The following is a 27684-nucleotide window of genomic DNA, read 5'->3' as shown; positions in this document are numbered from 1 at the left end:
CATAATTTCTAGGGTTTTGTTTTTTTTAACTTCCAATGTTCCTGCTCCTTTAAAAGAATTGATTTTTTTCCAAATTTGAATCTCATTCAACACAGTAATATTTTATTTTATTTATTTTTAACATCTTTATTGGAATATAATTGCTTTACAATGTTGTGTTGGTTTCTGCTGTATATCAAAGTGAATCAGCTATATGTATACATATATCCCCGTATCCCTTCCCTCTTGCATCTCCCTCCCATGCTCCCTATCCCACCCATCTAGGTGGTCACAAAGCACAGAGCTGATCTCCCTGTGCTATGCGGCTCGTTCCCCCTAGCTATCTGTTTTACATTTGGTAGTGTATATATGTCAATGCCACTCTCTCACTTCATCCAGCTTACCCGTCCACCTCCCCGTGTCCTCAAGTCCATTCTCTACGTCTGTGTCTTTATTCCTGTCCTACCCCTACATTTTTCAGAACCTTTTTTTTTTTTTTTTAGATTCCATATATATGTGTTAGCATACAGTATTTGTTTTTCTCTTTCTGACTTACTTCACTCTGTATGACAGACTCTAGGTCCATCCACCTCAATAAACTCAATTAATTTGTAATTGAGTTACAAATAACTCAATTTCTTTTTATGGCTGAGTAATATTCCATTGTATATATGTGCCACATCTTCTTTATCCATTCATCTGTCGATGGACATTTAGGTTGCTTCCATGTCCTGGCTATTGTAAATAGTGCTGCATTGAACATTGTGGTACATGACTCTTTCTGAATTATGGTTTTCTTGGGGTATATGCCTAGTAGTGGGATTGCTGGGTCATATGGTAGTTCTATTTTTAGTTTTATAAGGAACCTTCATATTGTTCTCCATAGTGGCTGTATCAATTTACATTCCCACCAACAGTGCAAGAGGGTTCCCTTTTCTCCACACCCTCTACAGCATTTATTGTGTGTAGATTTTTTGATGCTGGCCATTCTGACCAGTGCGAGGTGATACCCCATTGTAGTTTTGATTTGCACTTCTCTAATGATTAGTGATGTTGAACATCCTTTCACGTGTTTGTTAGCAATCTGTATATCTTCTTTGGAGAAATGTCTATTTAGGTCTTCTGCCCATTTTTGGATTGAGTTGTTTGTTTTTTTGATATTGAGCTGCATGAGCTGCTTATATATTTTGGAGGTTAATCCTTTGTCAGTTGCTTCATCTGCAAATATTTTCTCCCATTCTGAGGGTTGTCTTGTTTATGGTTTCCTTTACTGTGCAAAAGCTTTTAAGTTTCATTAGGTCCCATTTGTTTACTTTTGTTTTTATTTCCATTTCTCTAGGAGGTGGGTCCAAAAGGATCTTGCTGTGATTTATGTCATAGAATGTTCTGCCTATGTTTTCCTCTAAGAGTTTTACAGTGTCTGGCCTTACATTTAGGTCTTTAATCCGTTTTGGGTTTATTTTTGTGTATGGTGTTAGGGAGTGTTCTAATTTCATTCTTTTACATGTACCTGTCCAATTTTCCCAGCACCACTTATTGAAGAGGCTGTCTTTCTCCATTTTATATTCTTGCTTCCTTTATCAAAGATAGGGTGACCATAGGTGCGTGGGTTTATCTCTGGGCTTTCTATCCTGTTCCAATGATCTGTATTTCAACACAGTAACATTTTAGAAGTATTCACTTAAAGCTTCACTCATACAGTATGTCTGAGTGATAAATTAAAAGCAAGAATGTCATCCACTTAACATGCTCTCTGTGCAGTGGCAGAGCCAGATGACATTATGTTTGTATTTTCCAGGATGCATCCAGAGCATGACACTGCTCTACATTTTTTGATAAATAATTTAGGTTATCCTTATACAAATCACCCTTTTACCCTATCAGTTGAGGACTGTGGCTTGCTACTTTAACTAACCGGCCAATTAATTCATTAGAAAGAACAAATTGTTTCACTGACTAATCTGACAATTCATCCATAATGGTTGGACTGCACATGTGGACACACCTAGAGAAAAGCACTGGGGTAAGCATCTGCTCCATCCCCAAGTCATGGGCACCTGATGTTCTATATCCATCCAATAAGCTGAGCTCTATGGAAGAAAGAAAGAAAGAGGGCCATGGAGAGCAAATCACTGGCCCTCCAAATTCCCAAGGGTCTCGAATTACAGTAAGAAAGAAAATCAATCAGGGTGTTTCTCTATTTTCTTGTTAGAAAGGGACCACACAGAGTGAACATCAGTAACAAAAATACAACTGTGAAAACAAGATTTTGGCAGGAAAGAGAGGTGTGAGGAGGAAGGTGAGAAGGGCATATTTGGAGGTATTCCACCTCATTTTCCCTGGGAATGGTTGGTGAGCCAACAACATAAATCAAAAAAATGCTTAAAAACATTCATTATCTTGGAAGATCATGTGTTACACATATATGAGGTCAAACCTGGTGCTCTATGAAAGAACAAGTGAATGTGTTTTAGGTGTGCTTGAATTATCAAGAAATGAAAAATTTTTACTTTTTTTCCTAAAAAAGGAAAAAAGACCCTACTGAGTAATATATTTCAAAACCCATGTGAGTAAACAAAATTCCAGAACTCATTTGTTTTTCCTTAAGTACTTGAAAACCAAGGACAGGAGAATATCATTTCTGAATATGTTATTAAACTTTATTTAGAAAACAAAGCTTGTTTTCTCAAAAAAAAAAAAAATTCTTCCAACAGTGTAGAATTTTCCACATACCTGTAAAAATGCAGGGTACTCTAAGTGCATGCTAAAGTAGTTTGAAAATAATTTGTTTCTTATCAGTATATTCCAGTGATTTGTTTCATAATCATATTTGATACAGAATTCAGTGAAAGTAATGGTGGTGAATACCTATATAACATGGGCAAAATATTACTTCTAAAATGGTAAATGAAAACTTGTAAAATATCAGACTTCAGATGAAAGTCATGTCTATTAGAAAAGGTAAACATTAGCTTTGGAAGAACAAATGGAATGTTTCTTAACAGGTTTGGCAAGATGAGTGGAAAGTATTTCTCATAAACGTTTTTTTCTGAACAAGGGATAATTTGTGAAGGGATAAATTAGTGTAGGAAAAACAAGTTGGGAATAGATTGTAAGCAACAGTTTAATGAGTAAACCATCCACAGATTCCCAGAAACTGTTAGGCACTGAGAGAACTTGTCACTAAATATATGGTAGTGATTACCTTGAAAACCTCATCCAACTCAGAAACATACAGTTCATTATCCCTAATGTTATTTTTCTGAGTATTTTTGCATGTGTAAAAAATTTGCCCAGAGCCTGAAGACTGTAATTTTCCTTTCATAAATACATGGATTATCTGTGTGTTTGGTTTTTACAAACACTAGTGAGCAGTCATAATTCAGACAGGCACATTTTTATGATAGCTATTTCCAATTATTGAGCAGAATAATCGATAATATGAACTTTAATATTTATCATATGCTTGTCATTAGGCTAGAAGGAAATATTGAGAAATATGACATGACTGCTGTTTTTAAGAAGTTTACTCATTTCATTGAAGAATTAAAAATAACACACCTAAAATAAATAATAAGTATGTGTCATTTATAAGTGCTATAAAAGTTCAAAGAAGGGAGAATAAAGATGGTATTTAGGGAAGATTGAGATTATGCTGACATGCAAGGACTTAAATATGTTTGTGATTTTCAAAAGAGGGAGAATATCAGCCTTTTCGAAGTGGAGAGGAAGGGTGTTATATGAAAAAAAAACATCTTCGATATTACAACAATTTTATATTTAAGAAGAGATCAAAACCAGTGACTTTGGCTTTCATGATGCAAATCAAGGAAAGTAAAGCTTTACAAATCCCTATCTAGTAGGATAAACAAAAACTATGATTCTTAATGGGGTGAGGGAAAGAGGGGCATATCAGAATCTCTCCAGGCAACAGAAATTTTGGTACCATGGTTGAGAAACACTGGAGGAGGGAGCAAAGTAGATGGAGATGCATTCCCAGTGGGGATGAGGAGAGAGAGAGAGAAAGTGGAAAAGACCTTGAAATGTGTGGAATAAGGTGAAGATATGGGAGTGGAAAGGGGTGCTGGTAGATAGAGAGACCATTGAAAAATAAAGTGCCAGGCTAACATGACTGTACTTGATTTGATGGACAACAAAGAGCCATATTTGATTCTTAAGCATAGGAGTGTTAAGATGGGTGGAGTTCAGGAAAGCTAGTCTACCTGACATAGATACACAGGGTGAAAATGAAAGATTGAGAGAGAAGAAAGTGGAAGAAGATAGATGAGTTAGAAACATCTGGGATATTTAGCCATGATGAGCCAGGGTTGGGGATAAAGTGAGGTAGTAGACTTTCTTCTGTCCCAAAGAAGATATAAAGGTATGACTTCAAGTCTGGAAAACTAAAAGGACTTATTGATACTTACCTGATCATGAGGGTGATTTTCCCAGGGTGAGGTTTATGCATTACACTCCAGATATACCGAACCCTGCAATTTCTCCAAATGTGGGAAACTCTACTTCATAGTTTGTGGTGGTGGGTGATTGTGTTCTCACTTTCCCTTAAGGAAAATAAAAGATTTATTGTAACCATGCCCACACTCTTAACCTTACTTCCTCAGAGTGCATGCAGGTCTGTTCTTTTCATGCACTTAGAAGGGCAGTTAGTTGGAAAACATGGTCAATAGTTGAAGGTGCAACCCAATTTCAAGGGCTTAGTATATTTCATGCTGTGGTGTAATTTCTTCATCTGGGTTGGCATTCTCCTTGTTTTACTTTGATAAAAATATTTAGTACTAAATTATAAAAATAAGATTCAGTTTCCTCCTTCCAGTTATGTCTATCATGGTCAGGTAAACTCAAGAATGGTTAAATAAAGTGTTTTTGCCCACATGTATATGGAATGCAAATAAGTAAAAGTCTTTTCATTTTTCATTTGTGTGCCTCTTCCAACATGTGGCCTTCTCTGGCTGGTAGTTATTGAGAATCATACTTCAGAATCTTAAGACAAATGGTATTGAAGGGTCCCTTCCCACTTTGTGGGTTCCTACTTTTCCTCTGTAGCTCTGAAATTTGTCCAGAAATCTGTGTTGGCTGGCATCTGGAGAAGTTACCAATTGTGGATCCAAAGTTGTCTACTAAAAGAGGGCATGGAGAAACAAGAATTTTTCATGCCTGTCCAGCTCGTAAATTGAGTAGCTACACCCTATATAGGCAGCCTGGGAGAATTAGGTGGAAGAATTTACAAATGTATATTTTCAATCTCACTGTTTCCCACAGTATTCTTAATTAAAGTCAGATCTGTTGTCCCAAGTTATTTTTACCTTGGCATTTTGAGGTATGATTTTAAGTGCCAGTAGTGTGATTGTTTCCACAGTACTGTGACATTTATTTTCTTAAAAAAACAGAACAAAACAAAACAAAACACTTGTGGGCCACTCCAAGGACTCTGTACTGTCAGTGTCATTTTTAGTGGTGTCAAAAAAGCCACTGCCAGTTTTGACAAAGAAGACAAGTCTACAAATATAATCACCATTGCTGCCCAAGTCACCAGAGAACATGGTAGTGTTTGAAAGAGCTAGAAATAAATTATTTAGTACTTAGCGTGCCTTTGTATTCAACATGCCACCACCAGGATAAAGTGGTTGACCTCTACTGAAAGAAGCAATTAATCAGAAAATACACACACACAGAAACACAGTTTCCAGCTGCCAGTGATTTCATTGGATTTGAATAGGGTTTCAGCTGGAATCTAATATTTTGAAGAAAGCAATGAAAAACAGGAGAAAATAGCAGATTAAGAAGAAGGAGGAGCAAAGAAGAGGATGGGAGCTAGGAGTGACAGTAACTGCTGATGTCTTTGACAATTCAGTTTCTACACCCCCCAAATTAAGACAAAACAGGAAGAGGAAAAGTCAACTCTGCAAGTACAATACTTTCTGTGTAACAACCTCACAATAAATTGCTAGAGTTAACAACCTGTAACAACTAACAGCTTATATCTAAGTCGTAGGATTGGGAGTAGAGTGGAGATTGCTTAAATAAAACATTTTTCCCAAAGAGTTGAGTAAAATAACGTAAGGAATAAGGGTCAAGGCTCAGCAGCAGGCGAGGAAGATTGTGACCCTTTGGGCATAGAAGTCAATACCAGTATTTGGGAAGAGACCAGAGAAAAGGTAAATAAAGGCCAGTTCACATGGGCAGGAAATGACCCAACCTTTCTGCAGGTCAAGTCCTCATCAAGGTGCTAAGGGCAAGCCTCTGAGGCTCTTCATTTCTGCACCTAGGAATCTTCTTTGAAACATGGCACAGTTGCTCCTTCTTCATTTCCTTCATCACCACCCCAAAGACAGCCACAACTAAAACGTGGAGGGAAGAGGTAGGGGAGAAGTGAGGAGGAGTAGAAAACTGGTCAAAGGGGAAGAGGAAGAGAAAATTCTAAGAACCAGACAACAGCTTCTTCCTTCCCAGCTCCAGCCTGTTCTGGGGAGAAGGGAGGAGAATAGCTTGGCATTGGGTGTGAGATTTACATTTTAAACTTAAGCGGCTAATTCTTGAACGCCAGAAATAGACTGTTCTAATAGCCAAAAATTGCAGAAAAGTTATAGAATCTGGCTAAAACCCTGTTTAGGAAAGACAAGAGGGAGGAGATTCAATATAGAACAGTTGACATTTATTTTAAAAGATATAATTTTCATGTTTATTGAGACTACTCACTAAAACAGTGCTATGGACTGAATGTTTGTGTCCCCCTAAAATGTGTAAGTTGAAATCCTCATCCCCAAGGTGATGGTATTAGGAGATGGGGCCTTTGGGAAGTGATAACGTCATGAGGATGGAGCCCTCATGAAAGGAATTAGTGCCTTTCTAAAAGAGATCTCAGAGAGCTCTCTTCCCCCTTCCACCATGTGAGGACACAGGGAGAAGATAGTTGTCTGAGAACCAGGAAGTGGCCCTCACCAGACCCCAAATCTGCCCATAAATTCCTGTTGTTTATTAGTTACCCAGTCTATGGTATTTTTGTTATAGCAGCTTGAATGGACTAAAACAAGCAGTGTATCTTTGCTAGTGAAGAGATATTTTCTTACACATTCCTTGTCAATTAGCAGCATGATACTATGTCTTTGGTGTCTATCTGATCCTGTTGTTTCACAGACCCCCTTCCTGAAACCTGCTCTCTGTGTCTACATTCACTATAACTCCATTCTTGACTAAATTTTAAAAACGTTTTTATTGAGATATAATTCACATACCATACAATTCACCCAAAATTTATTATTCAATGGTTCTTAGTATAACACAGAGTTGTATACAATTTTATATTAGCACAAGCAATTTTATAACATTTTCATCACCCCAAAAAGAAATACCACACTCCTTACTCATAATTTCCCATCCCCATCGCCCCCCACAGGCAACCAACCCTAAGCAATCTACTTTCTATCTCCATATATCTTCCTATTTTGGACATTTTATATAAATGGAATATGTGGTCCTTTCTGAATGACTTTTTCACTTACCACAATGTTTAAAGGTCCATCAAAGTTGTAGCAAGAACTAGTATTTGATTTCTTTTTATTGTCAAATGCATTGATTGTAAGGATATACCACATTTTGTTTATCCATTCATCAGTTAGTGGACATTTGGAATGTTTCCACTTTTGGTTTTTATGAATAATGCTACTATTAATATTTGTGTAAGTTTTTATGTTAACTATGTTTTTGTTTCTCTCAGTTATATGCCTAGTAGTAGAATTGTTGAGTATATGGTAACTCTATATTTAACCCTTAGAGGTAATACCAGACTGTTTTCCAAAGTGACTGTACCATCTTACTTTTTTTTCTATCAGTGTGTAATAGTTTTAATATCTCCAATTCTTTTTTTTTTCTTAATGTTACTGTTTTCTATTTTTTAAATTTTATTTATTTATTTATTATTATTATTATTTTTGGGCTGTGTTGGGTCTTCGTTTCTGTGCGAGGGCTTTCTCTAGTTGTGGCAAGCGGGGGCCACTCTTCATTGCGTTGTGCGGGCCTCTCACTGTTGCGGCCTCTCTTGTTGCGGAGCACAGGCTCCAGACGTGCAGGCTGAGTAGTTGTGGCTCACGGGCCCAGTTGCTCTGCGGCATGTGGAATCTTCCCAGACCAGGGCTCGAACCCGTGTCCCCTGCATTAGCAGGCAGATTCTCAACCACTGTGCCACCAGGGAAGCCCTCTCCAATTCTTAACAACACTTACTATCACTTTTCTTTTTCATTATATTCATTCTAATTTATGCAAAAGTATCTTCTGATTTTGATTTCCATTTCCCTGATGGAAATTATGTGGGCTAATTATGTGAGCATCTTTTTATGTGCCTATTAGCCATTTGTATCTCTTTGTTGTAGAAATGTCTATTCAGATTTTTTGCCCATATTTTAATTATGTCTTTTTATTACTCAGTTGTAATAGCTCCCTATATATTCTAGATACAAGTTCCTTATGAAATATATGGTTTGCAAAGTTTTTTTTCCCATTCTGTAGGTTGTCATTTCACTTTTTTGATGGTATCCTTTAAACTACAAAAGGTTTTAAATTTTTGTCTATTTATCTATTTTTGTTATTGTTGCTTATCCTTTTACTATCATATTTAAGAGAAAATTGCTTAATCCAAGGTCATAAAAATTTATGCCTATATTTTCTTCTAAGAGTTTAATAGTTTTAGCTTTTATATTTAGGTCTTTGATCCATTTTGAGTTAATGCTTACATATGGTGTAATATATGGGCCCAACTTTATTCTTTTGCATATAGATATCCAGTTGTTCTAGCACCATTTGTTGAAAAGATTATTCTTTCCTCCACTGAACTGTCTTGGCACCAACTAATTTTAACCTGAGTTTTCTATTGAACTTTTCATACTATGCTTTTGACCTTAGCTCCAAGTTCTTAGTACCTACATTATTTCTCACTATGAAATTTGGTTCTTGGACATTTTTGGGTAAATCACTCTCTTCCTTAATGGCTGGAAAACTATAGCTGCTGACTGGCAGTGGTTGCATCTCCCCAACTCCTCTAGCACTACCCACAGAAACCATTACAACCTGCTACTATACTGCCTCTAAATTATAGTTGGGCTCACTCCTGGTCCAGCCCACAGTTAATGATTAACAATCTGATTTCTTCAAAAGTTGCCTCTATAAAAATTATTCTCATATGTACCTCTCTAAGTTCAGCCCTTCTCTAAACCTAAATTTCGAATCCTCTGAATGGCATCCCATCACTACCTCAAACTCAAATATACAAAACTTGTGTTATCTATAAAACTTGTTTCAATTCCAGTGTTCCATTTTCCAGTTAAGGGAATCATCATTATCCTAATCAATAGGCCTGAAATCTCAAAGTCATTTCTGACACTTTGCTACCTTGGCTTCTGGTATAGCTACTTTTTTGTTTGTGTGACCAGTAAACAAATCAGAATTACCTTACTGTGAATTCAAATCTTCAGCAAAGGCTGTGTTAGTTTGCTAGGGCTGCTGTAACAAAGTACCATGGACTGAGTGGCTTAAACAGAAGAAATTTATTGTCTCAGAGTTCTAAAAGCTAGATGTCCAAGATCAGTGTCATGCAGGGTTAGCTCCTTCTGAGGTCTGTGAGGGAGAAATCTGTTTCATGCCTCTCTCTTAGCTTCTGGTGGTTTGCTGTCAATCTTTGGTATTCCTTGGCTTCTGCTGCATCACCCTGATCTCTACTTTTATCTTCACATAGCATTCTGTGTGTAAGTATTTATGTGTGTTTTTGTGTGTGTGATTGAATGTGCATGTGCCCAAATTTTCCATTTATATAAGAACACCAGTCATGTTGGATTAAGGGTCCACTCTACTCCTGTATGACCTCATCTTAACTTATTATAACTGCAGTGGCCCTGTTTCCAAATACAGCCCCATTTTGAGGTTCTGTGGGTTAGAACTTCAACATATGAATTGGGGGGAGATACACAATTCAACCGATAACAAAGATGAGAAGATGAAAAAAGATTAGAGAACCCTAGATAAACAATCTCCACTTCCCTGCTGTCAAAAACTTCAGAGCTGATCTGATTACTATACTTTGCAAACTTTGTTACATTCATAGATCAGGGTTTCCTGTGAAACAGACTCTGAGACTAAGATCTGCATATGGGAAGTTTTCTTAAGGATTAAAGATGCAAAGATTTTCCATCTATAGGTTTTTAAATAACTTGCAGACTCTGCAGAGCATACTCATGTAAGGCCTTAATATAAAGGCAAAAGATAAAGTGCTATAAGAGAAAGTACAAGCAAGCATTGGGGTAAGAAAGACATCCAGACGCTAGCTCCCAAGTGTCCTTCTACACACAAGCACTGTACTTTGGATCTAAATTGAAAAAGATCTGTGGGAGAAATGTTGTCTTTAGGAAAACTCAAAGCAGAAGTTCCCAATGAGGATTTTATGCCCTTCTGCTCATGCAGTTAAACCAGGCTGTTTAACCAGTTAAAACATTTAGAAACCATCAACAAACAAAAAAACTGACCCTGGGTGTTGTCAGGGAAGTTTCATCCTGCCATGAGTGAATCTATATTTATCTCTATATTCCCAACTATGCCTACCATAACCTTAGAAAGTTGTTAGTAAAAGTTGTCACTCTGTGAGTCGAATGATGGCCCCCACAAGGATACCTATGCCATGGATGAAGTGTGTGTGTGTAAGAGAGAGAGAGAGAGAGAGAGAAATATTTGATAGAAACTTACTAAAAAAATGATGGGTAAGAATTACAGTAGGACATATAAAAAGTGATGAAGGAGAAAAACCTACAACCAAGATTACTCTATCCAGCAACGATCTCATTCTGATTTGACAGAGAAATTAAAACTTTTACAGACAAGCAAAAGCTAAGAGAATTCAGCACCACCAAACCAGCTATACAACAAATGCTAAAGGAACTTCTCTAGGCAGGAAACAAGAGAGAAGGAAAAGACCTACAATTACAAACCCAAAACAATTAAGAAAATGGTAATAGGAACATACATATGGATAACTACCTTAAATGTAAATGGATTAAATGCTCCAACCAAAAGACACAGACTGGCTGAATGGATACAAAAATTAGACCCTATATATGCTGTCTACAAGAGACTCACTTCAGACCTAGGGACACATACAGACTGAAAGTGAGGGGATGGAAAAAGATATTCCATGCAAATGGAAATCAAAAGAAAGCTGGAGTAGCAATTCTCATACCAGACAAAATAGACTTTAAAACAAAGACTATTACAAGAGACAAAGAAGGCCACTACATAATGATCAAGTGATCAATCCAAGAAGAAGATATAACAATTGTAAATATTTATGCACCCAACATAGGAGTACCACAATACATAAGGCAAATGCTAGCAGCCATAAAAGGGGAAATCGACAGTAACACAATCATAGTAGAGGACTTTAACACCCCACTTTCACCAATGGACAGATCATCCAAAATGAAAATAAATAAGGAAACACAAGCTTTAAATGATACATTAAACAAGATGGACTTAATTGATATTTATAGGATATTCCATCCAAAAACAACAGAACACACTTTCTTCTCAAGTGCTCATGGAACATTCTCCAGGATAGATCATATCTTGGGTCACAAATCAAGCCTTGGTAAATTTAAGAAAATTGAAATCATATCAAGTATCTTTTCTGACCACAACACTATGAGACTAGATATCAATTACAGGAAAAAATCTGTAAACAGTACAAACACATGGAGGCTAAACAATACACTACTAAATAACCAAGAGATCACTGAAGATTTCAGTGAGGAAATCAAAATATACCTAGAAACAAATGACAGTGAAAACATGACTACCCAAAACCTATGGGATACAGCAAAAGCAGTTCTAAGACGGAAGTTTATAGCAATACAATCCTACCTCAAGAAACAAGAAACATCTCAAATAAACAACCTAACCTTATACCTAAAGCAATTAGAGAAAGAAGAACAAAAAACCCCCTAAGTTAGCAGAAGGAAAGAAATCATAAAGATCAGATCAGAAATAAATGAAAAAGAAATGAAGGAAACAATAGCAAAGATCAATAAAACTAAAAGCTGGTTCCTTGAGAAGATAAACAAAATTGATACACCATTAGCCAGACTCATCAAGAAAAAACGGAAGAAGACTCAGATGAATAGAATTAGAAATGAAAAAGGAGAAGTAACAACTGACACTGCAGAAATACAAAGGATCGTGAGAGATTACTACAAGCAACTATATGCCAATAAATTGGACAACCTGGAAGAAATGGACAAATTCTTAGAAAAGCACAACCTTCTAAGACTGAACCAGGAAGAAATAGAAACTATAAACAGACCAATCACAAGCACTGAAATTGAGACTGTGATTTAAAATCTTCCAACAAACAAAAGCCCAGGACCACATGGCTTCACAGGCGAATTCTGTCAAACATTTAGATAACAGCTAACACCTATCCTTCTCAAGCTCTTCAAAAATATAGCAGAGGAACACTCCCAAACTCATTCTACAAGGGCACCATCACCCTGATACCAAAAACAGACAAAGATGTCACAAAGAAAGAAAACTACAGGTCAATATCACTGATGAACATAGATGCAAAAATCCTCAACAAAATACTAGCAAACAGAATCCAACAGCGCATTAAAAGTATAATTCAAAAGGATACAAGCAGAATAAGAGATATACCATGTTCTTGGATTGGAAGAATCAACATTGTAAAAATGACTATACTACCCAAAGCAATCTACAGATTCAATGCAATCCCTATCAAATTACCAATGGCATTTTTCACAGCACTAGAACAAAAAATTTCACAATTTGTATGGAAACACAAAAGACCCCGAATAGCCAAAGCAACCTTGAGAAAGAAAAATGGAGCTGGAGGAATCAGGCTCCTGGACTTCAGACTATACTACAAAGCTACAGTATTCAAGACAGTATGGTACTGGCACAAAAACAGAAATATAGATCAATGGAACAGGATAGAAAGCCCAGAGATAAACCCACGCACATAGGGTCACCTTATCTTTGATAAAGGAGGCAAGACTATACAATGGAGAAAAGACAGCCTCTTCAGTAAGTGGTGCTGGGAAAACTGGACAGCTACATGTAAAAGAATGAAATTAGAACACTCCCTAACACCATACACAAAAATAAACTCAAAATGGATTAAAGACCTAAATGTAAGGCTAGACACTATAAAAGTCTTAGAGGAAAATATAGGCAGAACACTCTATGACATAAGTCACAGCAAGATCCTTTTTGACCCACCTCCTAGAGAAATGGAAATAAAAGCAAAAATAAACAAATGGGACCTAATGAAACTTCAAAGCTTTTGCACAGCAAAGGAAACCATAAACAAGACAAAAAGACAACCCTCAGAATGGGAGAAAATATTTGCAAATGAAGCAACTGTCGAAGGATTAATCTCCAAAATTTACAAGCAGCTCATGCAGCTCAATATCAAAAAAACAAATAACCCAATCCAAAAAGGGGCAGAAGACCTAAATAGACATGTTTCCAAAGAAGATATACAGATTGCCGACAAACACATGAAAGGATGCTTAACGTCACTAATCATTAGAGAAATGCAAATCAAAACTACAATGAGGTATCACCTCACACCAGTCAGAATGGTCATCATCAAAAAATCTACAAACAATAAATGCTGGAGAGGGTGTGGAGAAAAGGGAATCCTCTTGCACTGTTGGTGGGAATGTAAATTGATGCAGCCACTATGGAGAACAGTATGGAGGTTCCTTAAAAACCTAAAAATAGAACTACCATACGACCCAGCAATCCCACTACTGGGCATATACCTTGAGAAAACCATAATTCAAAAAGAGTCATGTACCACAATGTTCATTGCAGCTCTATTTACAATAGCCAGGACATGGAAGCAACCTAAGTGTCCATCAGCAGATGAATGGATAAAAAAGATGTTGCACATATATACAATCGAGTATTATTTAGCCATAAAAAGAAACGAAATTGAGTTATTTGTAGTGAGGTGGATGGACCCGGAGTCTGTCATACAGAGTGAAGTAAGTCAGAAAGAAAAAAAAGGTTCTGAAAAACCTAGGGGCAGGAAAGGAATAAAAATGCAGACATAGAGAATGGACTTGAGGACATGGGAAGGGAGAAGAGTAAGCTGGGACGAAGTGAGAGAGTGGCATGGACATATATACACTACCAAATGTAAAATAGATAACTAGTGGGAAGCAGCCACATAGCACAGGGAGATCAGCTCGGTGCTTTGTGACCACCTAGAGGGGTGGGATGGGGAGGGTAGGAGGGAGTTGCAAGAGGGAGGAGATTGGGGATATATGTATATGTATAGCTGATTCCCTTTGTTATAAAGCAGAAACTAACACACCATTGTAAAGCAATTACACTCCAATAAAGGTGTTAAAAAAAAAAAAAAAAGAAAGTACAATAACAACAAACCAGGATACACAGTGCTTCAAGTCTCAGGCAAGTGACTAGTCAGAGGGGACAGGTCTCAGCCTCTGGGTTGGTACTTAAGTATAAAGTTCTAGTGCAAAAGCAGATTACTGAGTTTAAGGCAAGATGGCAAGTTCTTAGGCTGAGGTTCCCAGCAAGATTTTGTCACTGAACATAAAGTGCCTGGACCCAATCTGAGGGTAAAGGTCAAGGCAAAAACTCAGTATTAATGGCTTAAGCTGACAAAATGGAGATGAAAAGAACTGAGACTTGGAAGCAACATAAATATCTAGTCACTGAGACTGAAGGAACCAAATACCAGAGGGATCAGTGAGGGACTTTTAACAGCACATGGTAGGTCCCATGCAATGCAAAATTGTACAGTACAAAATTGCAGCTAAAATTCTCTCTAGGGTTTGCCTGAGACAGTCTGGATTTGTCCTCGTTTTGCCTATTATCTCAGAGTCCCATTCCATTTAGAATCGTCCTAGACAAAACATCCAATTTTGAATGACGTATTATCTGGTCACATGACTTGGAGAATGGGAAAGCTGATTACTAAGGAGGCTTAATTTTTACCCACCTCTGCCAGAATTGGCTTGGGAACAACAGGTGAGACATGAGAAGCCGAGAGAAGGTGCATACGTTATGGCTGAATGAGGGAAAAAAGTGATCAAAGACCACCTACCTAGGCAGAGAAACATGTACTCTGATATCCCAGTATAGTTCTCTTTTGTTGTTTTTCTTTTAACAACACCAATACTAATGCCCTAGTTAATTATATAATGCTTCTCCCACTTTTTTGTTTTCTGTTTGGCAAGTGACTCTACTGTTTCCTAAATGAATCAGTGATTGGGATTGGATTAATTTAATTAAAATAACTGTTACCATGATGCAAAAAAAAAAAAAAATTGTTGACTATCCAGTTACTTTAATGAGAAATGATTGTGTGACTGTGGTGCAAAGAAAGCGTGCAGTTGCATATAACTAAGTTTCTGTCAAAACAAAATGACATAAATCCAGTGAAATTATGAATTTTCTAATTTGCTTTAATTCAAGTGAATTCTATAACCTAAATTTGACATTCCCACTCTTGGGAAGCCGAATTCTTCAGAGATTGAACGTCTCAACTCCTTAGGCCAAGATAGAGACTTTAATTGAAAAATAATTTTATTCTTTCTTTCTTGTTTTAAGAGGCAAAAAAATTAAAATCACTGTATTTTTTCTCTTCTAGTCCTAAGAGAGGTTTCCCCATTCATGACATAATTGAAAGTTTTCAAACCTAAAACACCTTTAAAAAAGGAATAAATCAAGACTAAGTAGGGTTCCTCTCTATGCTTTTTGGAGAATAGGTTCCAGGAAGCTCTCAGACGGCTCAAAGTAGGACAGTGTAGTAAGAAATGAGGCTAGAAATAAGGGCAGGGTACCAGTGGGGAAGAAAGGATTAGCAAATAATTGCCTAAGAAAACATTTACCGAGAGTTAAAAGCTTATCACCAGAGTGGCTACCCAACATTGTTGGAATTTATCTCAGTTGATAACATAAACAACGAAAAAGACATAAAATTTTTAATCTATCAATTCCTGTATTTAATGAGTTTCAGGGCCGTACAGTGTAGTGGTTAAGAGTACTACATGCTACCTGGACCCAGCTTTTAGCTTCATTTCCTACAATGTGTATAACCCTGGATACATCATATACCATTTAATTCTCATTTTTTCCACCAGTAAAATGCGGCTGACAATAATAGTATGTCACAGAGTTATGAGACTATGTCCAATTAATGTAGGCTCTAAAAATACCTACAATTATTTTCTCTAATCTGTTTTTCATTCTATCAGCCAAAGTCAGAAAGAATTTTAATAAATCTTCATCTGGGAACTGGATATTTAAGGTTTCCCACTGACTGCGAAGGTTTTATTCACTCAAGTTTCTCTACAATCATCTCACTCAAGTTTCTCTACAATCATCTCTCTCTCTTTTTTTTTTTTTTCTCCACAATCATCTCTGAAACTCCTTTTCAACTTATCCTGGTCCAAATAATTGTTGACTTTTGCACATGTGGAGATATTTATCCATATAGGCTGGACAATAAATTTAGCACCAGAAGACTGGTGCTTCTGTTCTGTTTCTAATGTGGTTTTAGAATCCAAAGCATGTTCTTCATCCTGAGACAGAGTCACATACTGTGTAGCTTGTAACAGATAAAATAATCAAGGCCACCTGTAAAGTATATTGAGAATAACGTAATAGGAGAATGGATGTAGTCACCGCTTTAATGCCTAAGTCTTAGAATCACTTTGAACGTTTTGTACTTTTGCTAAGTATAAATATAAAGAAGCTTCCATTAGTATTATTTGGAATATGGAAATCCATTGAATAACAGGACCATCTGGAGAGGGAGTTAGAGGTCTTGTAAGTAACCTTCCCACTAGCCTCCTCAGGTGCATGTGCACATAAAGATATTAATTCTGATATATCTCCAGAAGGACATAATTACTTTATCAAAGGAAATGACTTTTAGTAACTTCCTTAACTGTGTTATGCTTGTTTCCTCATGGGATTAAAATGGATATAATTTTGCCTACATTTTGTAGTTGTGATGAGGATTAATAAAATGATGCACCTATAGTATATATAGCACAGTGCCTGACATATGGCGAGTACTAAGTGAATGATGTATATCAACACAGAAATCATTATGCCTATTAGTATTTCAGAGTATATTTAACATTACGTACAAATTCTTAAAATCTGTAGTCCTCAATTCAAGGAGTTAGAAAAATAAGTTTTATAGATTAGCTACTTGTTAAACATTAGTATATTTTATTCTGGGGATTTGAAATATTCCTTATTCCTTTCCAAGTTTTTGTTTTTTTCCTTTTAATCACCTTTCTAGTTCTTTTCTCGTTTAGCAAAATTCAAAGCTGAAAAATAAAAACATATCCTAATGAAGTACAATATTATCTCAGAAAATGTGTTTTTTAATTTCTGTGAAATTTAGTAGGATGTTGTTTCCTTCTTCTGATTTGCATAACATTTTTGAGGTAATTTAAAACATATAATTACAAATATATATATTCAGGAAGAAAATATCAATAAGAAAGAAAAGGAAGAAACTAAAAATCACTTGTGGTAATTATCTGCTTTAGCTAGAACAGAGGAACTGGTACTGAACTTGTTCACCAAAAAAACAACAACTATGAAACTAGACAAAACACACGAACCAACTCCTTTAAGCACTGGACAGTAGGCAGCACAAGAGCACAATCTCTGAAGCAGAGAAATTCACAAGGTGAACACATGCTTGTTCCAGTTCTCTGTCTAAGGCAGGTGTCCGCAGCCCCCAGGCCACAGACCAGTACAAGTCCATGGCCTGTTAGGAACCGGGCTACACAGCAGGAGGTGAGCGCTGGGCAAGCGAGCGAAGCTTCATCTGCATTTACAGCCGCTCCCCATGGCTCGCATTACTGCCTGAGCTCCACCTCCTGTCAGATCAGTGGTGGTATTAGATTCTCATAGGAGCTCAAACCCTACCGTGAACTACGCATGTGACGGATCTAGGTTGTGGCTCCTTATGAGAATCTAATGCCTGATGATCTGAGGTGGAGCTGAGGCGGTGACGCTAGCGCTGGGGAGCGGCTGCAAATACACATTATCATTAGCAGAGAGGTCTGACTGCACAGAGACCATAATAAATCAATTGCTTGCAGACTCATATCAAAACCCTATCAGTGAGTGGCAAGTGAAAACAAGCTCAGGGCTGCCACTGATTCTACTTATGGTGAGTTGTGTTGTTATTTCATTATATATTACAATGTAATAATAAGAGAAATGAAGTGCACAATAAACGTAATGCGTTTGAACTATCCCGAAACCATCCATCCACCCCCGGTCCATGGAAAAATTGTCTTCCACAAAACCAGTCCCTGGTGCCAAAAAGGTTGGGGACCGCTGGTCTAAGGGATAATTTCCTTATTTCCCAGCATAGGGAACTTGAGTTCAAGCAGAGCATCGTGGTCCTCTATGAGATGAGGAGGCAAAGATAGGAGTTTGAAGCAGCTAAAGTGACTGGAATAAATATGACATAATATACTATGTTATGTTAATATTGTTATAATGTTCATATTATATAAATGGATATATGATATATATCATTACAAGAATGTATGTTGATAGTATGTATATGTTAATTTTCTTTCACATGCAGTGGTCCATCATGATAGTCATATCATAATTTTGAATTATACTCCTTATAAGATAAAGTGACTTTTTCTCATTTTACATATTATACACTCAATGTAATATGAATACATGTTATGTTTTTGATTACACTTGACTGACATAATTTGACTATTGTGTTACTTTGAATTTTTGTGTGTCTGTTTTAGAATGTCTCAAGAACAACATGTAGTTGAATTTAATTTTTAAAATCAAATCTTAGAACAAATTTGATGAGTCAAGTCCAATTTCATTTGTAATTTAAAGGGATATACATTTACTAGGTTAATCATTTATATTCTTAATTTGTAAATATATTTATTTCCTATTATTTCTCTCATTTTATGTGAGGAAAATAATTATATATATACATGAGTATATATTATATATATCTTTTATATTCGTTTTAAAAAATTTTCTCCAATGCTTTAGAAAATGTGTACAGTTTATAATCCTTATAAAAGATATCAAAGTTCTCAAGAGCATTTTAAAGTTTATTTAATTGTTTGAGTCTTCTTTTTTTTATAATAGATTTATTTATTTTATTTCTGGCTGCGTTGGGTCTTCGTTGCTGCACACGGGCTTTCTCTAGTTGCCGGGAGCAGAGGCTGTTCTTTGTTGCGGTGCATGGGCTTCTCATTGCGGTGGCTTCTCTTGTTGTGGAGCACAGGCTGTAGGCACGCAGACTTCAGTAGTTGCAGCATACAGGCTCAGTAGATGTGGCTCGCGAGCTCTAGAGCGCAGGCTCAGTAGTTTTGGCACACGGGCTTAATTGCTCTGTAGCATGTGGGATCTTCCCGGACCAGGGCTCAAACCCCTGTCCCCTGCATTGGCAGGTGGATTCTTAACCACTGTGCCACCAGGGAAGCCCCTGTTTGAGTCTTCTTTAATCAGGAAAATTTTACTCCCTTCCCGATAATTCCCCACACATACACACTACTCAAGCTTTGACAATATTACTGGTATTTCTGGTACTGATTATAGGTATTACGTATTTTTAATAATATAGATTTTCATTTAAGAGTAATTACTGTATTACATTTAGTTTTAAACCCAGATTTATATATAATCTAATCATTTCAACCCTTTAATTGCTACTAATACTCATTACTATTTCCAACCTCCAGTCAATGCCTTTGCTGTGTCCTTTGGTGAAAAACATTTCTCCATTTGAAGCTAAGATCTCTAATCAGCAGAGATCAAAATTGAAGAAGAGGAAGCAAAAATTCTGCAATTGTATTGTTAGTTTTAATAATGAGAGGCTCCACTTCCACTTCTATCCCTAAATTCCTAGATTCACATATTATGGCTTTGAGAGAAACGATGCTATTGGTCTTTGTTTCTGAGTATATACTACATCGTGTAAGATTAATCTTCAAAAATGTCAGGTTACTATCACCCCTCTAGTGCCATGACTTGATCATTGGGTGACTATCTAACCAGATGCTTTTGGATTACAGGGCTTATGATAATGCTGGTGAATTCCATATACATGAGTCATTGCCACATTTATTTTGCTACGAAATGAGTTCCTTGGCCAGGAGCAGTGTTGCTTATGCCATGGCAATGAATAAGGCATTTATAAGCTCATGAATAATGGGGCTTGTAGAAGCCTTGTGGACAAGGAAAAAAATCCACATCCAAAATAAGGGTGTATTCTAATGAGGGCAGATCTCTGCCCCAGCCAAGACAGAAGGTGTACAATAAACCTACAGCCAGGTGTCTGGCTCATCTCTATTGGGAGGATCAACACTGGTCTCTGAGAAGCTCAGTTCCAGGTCAGAATCTTATATGTGATCTTTTAGGCCCAACCATAGGCAATTACAAAGGCTCTGTCTGACCACATGGGGGAAATGTTCCTTCCCCACACCAGACTTGGTGCACTGTCAGTGCATTACAGTTTTCTGGAGAGAGTTGCTGGCCCCCAGACCCCTCAAGACCAGAACATGCTCGTGTGTATATCTGTATTCCTAGCACAGGGGTCACAGTTAGGAGGCCTCCTTATGGGGGGGTATCTTGGTTGAGCCATTTTTTTCACCCTGACTCAATACTTTTCCACTCCTAGCCATCCCCCTCTCCTCCTTCCCATGATGAATTTATTCTAATATTCCTATATCCCTAAACATTTGTGTTTTCTTAAATTTTATTGGAGTATAGTTGATTTACAATGTTGTGTTAGTTTCAGCTGTACAGCAAAGTGATTCAGTTATACATATACATATATTCATTCTTTTTCAGATTCTTTTTTCATATAGGTTATCACAAGAGTATTGAGTGGAGTTACCTGTGCTATACAGTAGGTCCTTGTTGGTTATCTATCTTATATATAGTAGTGTGTGTATGTTAATCCCAAGCCCCTGATTTATCCTTTCCCCCATGTTTCACCTTTGGTAACCATAAATTTGTTTTCAATATTTGTAAGTCTATTTCTGTTTTGTAAATAAGTTCATTTGTATCATTTTAAAATTAGATTTCACATACAAGCGATATCATATGATAGTTGTCTTTCTCTGTCTGACTTACTTCACTTAGTATGATAATCTCTAGGTCCATCCATGTTGCTGCAAATGGCATTATTTTGTTCTTTTTTACAGCAGAGTAACATTCCATTGTATGTATGTACCACATCTTCTTTATCCATTCATCTGTTGATGGACATTTAGGTTGCTTCCATGTCTTGGCTATTGTAAATAGTACTGCAATGAACATTGGGGTGCATGTATCTTTTCTAATTATGGTTTTCTCTGGATATATGCCCAGGAGTGGGATTGCTGGATCATATGGTAGTTCTATTTTTAGTTTTTAAAGAACCTCTATACTGTTCTCCATAGTGGTTGTTCCAATTTACATTCCCACTAACAGTGTAGGAAGGTTCCCTTTCTCCACACCCTCTCCAGCATTTACTGTTTGTAGACTTTTTGATGATGGCCATTCTGACTGGTGTGAGGTGATAGCTCATTGTAGTTTTGATTTGCATTTCTCTGATCATTAGTGATGTTGAGCACCTTTTCACATGCTTTTTGGCCACCTGTATGTCTTCTTTGGAGAAATGTCTATTTAGATCTGCCCATTTTTTGTTTGGGTTGTTTGTTTTTTTGACATGGAGCTGCACAAGCTGTTTGTATATCTTGGAGATTAATCCCTTGTCTGTCGCTTCATTTGCAAATATTTTCTCCCATTCCACAGGTTGTCTTTTCCTTTTATTTATGGTTTCTTTCCTGTGCAGAAGCTTTTAAGTTTAATTAGGTCCCATTTGTTTATTTTTGTTTTTATTTTGATTACTCTAGGAGGTGGATAAAAAAAGATATTGCTGTAATCTATGTCAAAGAGTGTTCTGCCTATGTCTTCCTCTAAGAGTTTTTTAGTGCCCAGCCTTACATTTAGGTCTTTGGTCAGTATTGAATCCAAGTCTTGGTTATCTAAACAAGTAAACTGTTGAAGCCATTTTCAGCTGCATAAGCTAATCCATTAAATTCAAAATGTCAGTAAATGCACCCATATCAAGAAATTTGGTCCAATCCAGCATTATATTCCTTCCTCCGTTCGGTCTAAGACCCTTAGAATCCATCCCCATACATATTCCCCCCAGGTTAACCTTTGCATTTTTCCCCCTGGAATAACCAACATGGGACTCTAGTTTTATATCTAGAAACAACAAAGAGGGTTGGAATGGATCTTAAGAAAATCATGATTCCCCTTGCAGAGCAACTTCCCCAAAGGAACTTATTACTGGGTCTTCAAGCAACAAAAGCTTGTATCCTCAGATAAGATACAGGAGGACAGATAGCTTCTACTGTTAAGGGAAACCGAGAGAGCCTTGGGATGTTCAAGAGTCTCATCTTCCTCTGAGTCCCCCAATGTGTCCTCAACTTTGATATTCCAAATATAATTGCCCAAACTTTTGTATGAAAATCTTAGCAAGTTTGAATTCATTCTATGTTGTAATTATGCAACATACCCAATTAAATCTTGAGTCTAATTTTCAATGAGGATGGGCTTGTAGCTATAAGAAATAAAGCTTCTTTTAGGGTCATCACAGAATCTCCTTGGTTCTGTGACGTTGGCTTGAACTGGGAACTTAAAGTTCTGAGATTGACATTTTCTTTCTGTAGGTTCTCTAATATAACCAAAAGGAACTCTCCAACTCCTTCGTCCTATAGCCATATTATTTCTGTAACAGTCAAGTTCAGCAGCTACTTGATTCCCCAAAATACTTTGTCAGCAAGCATTCCATTACCACCAGTGATAGGTCATAATTTGATTAGTCCTTGTGCCATGGTATACCCATGTCCAGTTGGCAGGAGCTCAGCACTGAATTCAAGATCAAGGATACAACAAACCAATCCCATTCTGATGTGATAGCAAGTACTATATTAGTCAGAGTCAAGTCAGGAACATAGAAATCACACTAGCTATTTTAACTGAAAGACTGTAATATAGGAAAAGTTGTTACACAGGCACTGGAGGACTAAAAAGGCAAACAAGAACACCGAAGCAATGTAAATTAGTAATGGCAGGAAGCAGCAACCAACTCTAAGCCAGAAGAACAAAAGAAAGATGTTGGAAACATCTGAACCTGCAGAGCTAGGACCCTGACCTCTGAAGAGATGGCACTCTCGACTACTGCCAACACTCCATTTTCTCAGAGAAGGGATCCCACCAAAGATGGGATTCAGACCTCTGAGGAGGGTCCCTCTGTGGCCAAATGAGGCTGGTCTGGGAATGTGGAATGAAACAGCCTACTAGAACCATCTGCCCTTTCTGAGGTGAAGGGATGTTTCTGAGAGGCGCTGACAGGAACAATAAGCAAACAGGAAGAAACAAGTCCCTCCTCTTTGCTCCAGCTTCCTAGTCTCCCTCAAGCGCCCCCTATTGGCATTGCCACCTGGTAAAGGAGAAATGTAGTCTGCAGAGTCCCAGCTTCAGAATTATAAAGCTGGTTATAGAAGCTGGGCTTAGAGCTGAGAGACAAGGTTAATATTTGACACAATGTCCTCACAATTCTTAAGCTCTTAATTTTGATTAATCTCCTGGTAGGTTGGAATTAATCTTCACATAATTTCAACATCATATTTTTGCATACTTTTTATGCATTTGAATTCCAAGAATATTATTCTCTTGCCTTTGCTAACAAATTACAACTTTAGTATTTTTTAAAATCTTGGGTTATATAGTTTTTCTACTAAAAATTCCTTAGCTGTTATTCTATAATATTCAGGAATTTAGTGTTGTAGAGGAGAGTTTGAAGGCTAAAATTTTTTGTTTCTTTGTAGGTAGTCCATTTTCCTCTTGAATGGTGATTGAATTGGTTTTATTCTTAATGATCAAAACATTAACTAGGATATGCCTGGGGGTCTCTGCATTCATTTGGTTTGGAATGAAGTGACCCTCTTTCAATCTGTACCACAGTTTCTCTTTGGCTTGGAGATTTATTCTCATATTTTGTCATCAATTACTGCATCACTTTTGTTTGGTCTAGTTTCTTCTTCAAACACAGCAATTATCTATATGCTGGCTTTCCAGTCTTTCTCTTAGATATCTATCATTTTATTTCTTATTGTTTTGTGTATTTTTTTCATTTTCCTTTGATGTCTGGGAGAGCTGTTAAAATATATCCTTGATATCACTGATTCTATTTTCTGCAATATGACTTCTGCTCAGGGCTGCTATTCCATTTTTATTTCCTTGCAGTCCTTCCTGATCACAACTTGTCTTTCCCTCTTATCTTGTTGCCTTTTAATATTATTCGATTTTCTTTTTATGAATCCCAGCTCCTGTTTCATAAACGCCATGCCTCCTGGCAATCTGTTGCAGATGACATGCTTTTTTCCTGAAATTTTCTTCTGGCCATTTATTAGATAATTTTCAGAGATATTTTCTGCTTTTAAGTCTTATAAGTATCATTTTCATTACCTTGTTCCTCATTTCAATAGTGAGATTTCATTTTCTTTTAAGACATCTCCCAAAATAGTGTACTATATTCAAATTCCATATCTCCCATTAGATATAGTGTATGGGTTGTTTTGAATCTTCTTGTTTTCTTCTTCTGTAACAAATATACTTCTCTCTGCTACATCTCAAGGGTAAATTTATTTTCTCAGCTCCCAGTCTATTTCTCAGTTTCCAAAAAGATTTCTATTAGTTGTCTTCTATGATGAAATATTTCAGTGTTCCTACTTCCTGGTATCTGTCCTTCTGAACGTAAAGTGTACATGAAAACTTAGAATTTCCTGCCAGCATGTTCTTCTATCAAAGTTATTCATGTTTCCTCTTCTATCTTTCCAATTTTACTTGTGGTGATTATTCCACAGTACTGCTACTGTCAGTACTTCTCACCCTCCTACCTCCTTCCACACCAGTCCAGGTGTATTCATGGATTTGCTCTCTCTCTTTCTCTCTTCTTCAATAGAATGTATAGTAAGAGTAGATACTAAGTCTGATTGACCCACATTAAGCAGAACACTTCCCCAACTACCCAGTTAATACATTTTCTGAATATTTGAATCTGGTTGTAGACATACCTTTTCTTCAAGAAAAAAAAAAATTGCTACATAATATGAAGCCAGGAGTATCAAATTAGGAATGTCTAATTGTGTCTTTCTCAATCCAGCCACATGTGTGGTTCATCCCAGATTCCCTATAAATCAGAGCCCAAGGCAAGGATTATTTGGGTTGCATGAACCCAGGACAGCAAGAGTGAGGTATAAGGAAAGTGAGGTAATGAAGGAGGCCAAGTAGTGCAAAGTCATACATTCTCACACTGACAACTGCTTCACAACAGCCCCTCAACAGGTGCCTCTGCTGGGCACGTTCAAGGTCTCAGGAGAGCTTTATGGACAAACATCCTCAGAGAAGTTCATGAAATGGAGGGAGAAGGTGGGTTTTATTTGCATACTCTTCCTTGTATTTCACTTTCCATTGAACAAAGTTTACTCATGGGAAAATTAACTGTCCCCCACTTCCAGGTTTCATCATCTGGATCCTTTAGCAGCTGTTTAGAATGCCTGAAGTGTGTATTTTATTCAGATCCAGGAATTGCAGGTGAAACCAAAAGTCTGGCATGTAGGACTGGTCTGCCTGGTTCCACAGAAGTGGCCAGTGACTTGTTGGCTGCCCCAGGTGGAGATGATGTGGTCCAGGAAGACGGAGGGTCAAGGCAGTGTGGGGTGATGAATATGATTTATATGATACTTTGTTTATAATTAATAATAAACTCTTATAGAATCTGGTTTTAGGGCACCCATCAGACTTTATTTTCAATGTTGTTATTGCTTTTTAGCAACTGAGCTCAGGCTTTTTTTTTTTTTAAACATCTTTATTGAAGTATAATTGCCTTACAACGGTGTGTTAGCTTCTGCTTTATAACAAAGTGAATCAGTTATACATATACAATATGTTCCCATTTCTCTTCCCTCTTGCATCTCCCTCCCTCCCACCCTCCCCATCCAACCCCTCTAGGTGGTCACAAAGCACCGAGCTGATCTCCCTGTGCTATGCGGCTGCTTCCCACTAGCTATCTATTTTACATTTGGTAGTGTATATATGTCCATGCCACTCTCTCACTTTGTCCCAACTTACCCTTCCCCCTCCCCATATCCTCAAGTCCATTCTCTACTAGGTCTGTGTCTTTATTCCCGTCTTGCCACTAGGTTCTTCATGGCCTTTTTTTTTTTTTCCTTAGATTCCGTATATATGTGTTAGCATACTGTATTTGTTTTTCTCTTTCTGACTTACTTCACTCTGTATGACAGACTCTAACTCCATCCACCTCATTACAAATACCTCCATTTCATTTCTTTTTATGGCTGAGTAATATTCCATTGTATATATGTGCCACATCTTCTTTATCCATTCATCTGTCGATGGACATTTAGGTTGCTTCCATGTCCTGGCTATTGTAAATAGAGCTGCAATGAACATTTTGGTACATGACTCTTTTTGACCTATGGTTTTCTCAGGGTATATGCCCAGTAGTGGGATTGCTGGGTCGTATGGTAGTTCTATTTGTAGTTTTTTAAGGAACCTCCATACTGTTCTCCATAGTGGCTGTATCAATTTACATTCCCACCAACAGTGTAGGAGGGTCCCCTTTTCTCCACACCCTCTCCAGCATTTATTGTTTGTAGATTTTTTGATGATGGCCATTCTGACCGGTGTGAGATGATATCTCATTGTAGTTTTGATTTACATTTCTCTAATGATTAATGATGTTGAGCATTCTTTCATGTGTCTGTAGGCCATCTGTATATCTTCTTTGGAGAAATGTCTATTTAGGTCTTCTGCCCATTTTTGGATTGGGTTGTTCGTTTTTTTGTTATTGAGCTGCATGAGCTGCTTGTAAATCTTGGAGATTAATCCTTTGTCAGTTGCTTCATTGGCAAATATTTTCTCCCATTCTGATGGTTGTCTTTTGGTCTTGTTTATGGTTTCCTTTGCTGTGCAAAAGCTTTTAAGTTTCATTAGGTCCCATTTGTTTATTTGTGTTCTTATTTCCATTTCTCTGGGAGCTGGGTCAAAAAGAATCTTGCTGTGATGTATGTCATAGAGTGTTCTGCCTATGTTTTCCTCTAAGAGTTTGATAGTGTCTGGTCTTACACTTAGGTCTTTAATCCATTTTGAGTTTATTTTTGTGCATGGTGTCAGGGAGTGTTCTAATTTCATACTTTTACATGTACCTGTCCAATTTTCCCAGCACCACTTATTGAAGAGGCTGTCTTTTCTCCACTGTATATGCTTGTCTCCTTTATCAAAGATAAGGTGACCGTATGTGTGTGGGTTTATCTCTGGGCTTTCTATCCTGTTCCATTGATCTATATTTCTGTTTTTGTGCCAGTACCAAACTGTCTTGATTACTGAAGCTTTGTAATATAGTCTGAAGTCAGGGAGCCTGATTCCCCCAGCTCCATTTTTCGTTCTCAAGATTGCTTTGGCTATTCGGGGTCTTTTGTGTTTCCATACAGATTGTGAAATTTTTTGTTCTAGTTCTGTGAAAAATGCCAGTGGTAGTTTGATAGGGATTGC

At 37.2% G+C, this 27684-nt stretch overlaps 1 long non-coding RNA gene across 1 annotated transcript in view; it reads left to right on the top strand.

Annotated features, from left to right (window-relative positions):
* The first annotated feature begins 391 nt into the window (after positions 1–391).
* The window catches only part of LOC309632540, a 41824-nt gene continuing 14531 nt past the window's right edge, over positions 392–27684 (top strand). Inside the window, exon 1 of the long non-coding RNA XR_014246965.1 lies at positions 392–25955. This is a non-coding gene — a long non-coding RNA (uncharacterized lncRNA). The remainder of the gene's footprint in view (positions 25956–27684) is intronic.

The sequence above is a fragment of the Balaenoptera borealis genome (genome assembly GCF_965194805.1).
Source record: "Balaenoptera borealis genome assembly, chromosome: 7".
Taxonomy (NCBI): Eukaryota; Metazoa; Chordata; class Mammalia; order Artiodactyla; family Balaenopteridae; genus Balaenoptera; species Balaenoptera borealis.
This window is presented reverse-complemented; position numbering and strand designations above follow the sequence as displayed.